This window comes from Epinephelus lanceolatus, chromosome 3 (genome assembly GCF_041903045.1).
Source record: "Epinephelus lanceolatus isolate andai-2023 chromosome 3, ASM4190304v1, whole genome shotgun sequence".
Taxonomy (NCBI): domain Eukaryota; kingdom Metazoa; phylum Chordata; class Actinopteri; order Perciformes; family Serranidae; genus Epinephelus; species Epinephelus lanceolatus.
The window spans coordinates 25,850,982-25,851,685 of NC_135736.1; positions in this window are offsets into that span (position 1 = coordinate 25,850,982).

Genomic DNA, 704 nt, shown 5'->3' on the forward strand with positions numbered 1-704 from the left:
AAAGTCATGAAGTCAAAAAATCCTGTTAGTATGACGATGGCGTAATTAAGAATTCTGCATCCGAGGGATTTTACAACATTTCCTGTTACGCTGTATATTTAACCTCACATTATGTTTATTTGGATGGATAAATGATTATGTTATGTTTAAACAATGAAATCCATTATTAAACTTCTGCTGGATATGCGTAATTAACCCTTTGAAACCTGAGCAAAATGGTTTGATTTCTTTCAAAAACATGGGGAGAAGGCGATGAGCAACTTTGGCAGAAATTAGGGGAAAAAAAAAAGTTACAAGAAAATTATTATATATATTGCATTTATATATATATATATATATATATATATATATATATATATATATATATGTACTGTATGTTTGCAATTTTTTCTGTAACATAATTTTGAAGATATAATTATAACAATTATAAATATAGTTTTTCTGCACATTTTGACATTTGTCACTGCTTTTTGAAAAATTTCTCATTATTTTCCTTTCCATTTTTAAGCTAATTTTTAGGTCACCTTTTACTAATTTCCTGCAATTTGTGGAATATTTCTTGCCAGCTTGCTCATTGCATAAACAAATACACAAATTTGACATTTGAATTTTTTTGACAAATATGTTAATCGAATTTTCTACATAACATAACATAACATATAAAAACATGGACTTCACACTGCACAAAAAAGCACACCAGAACA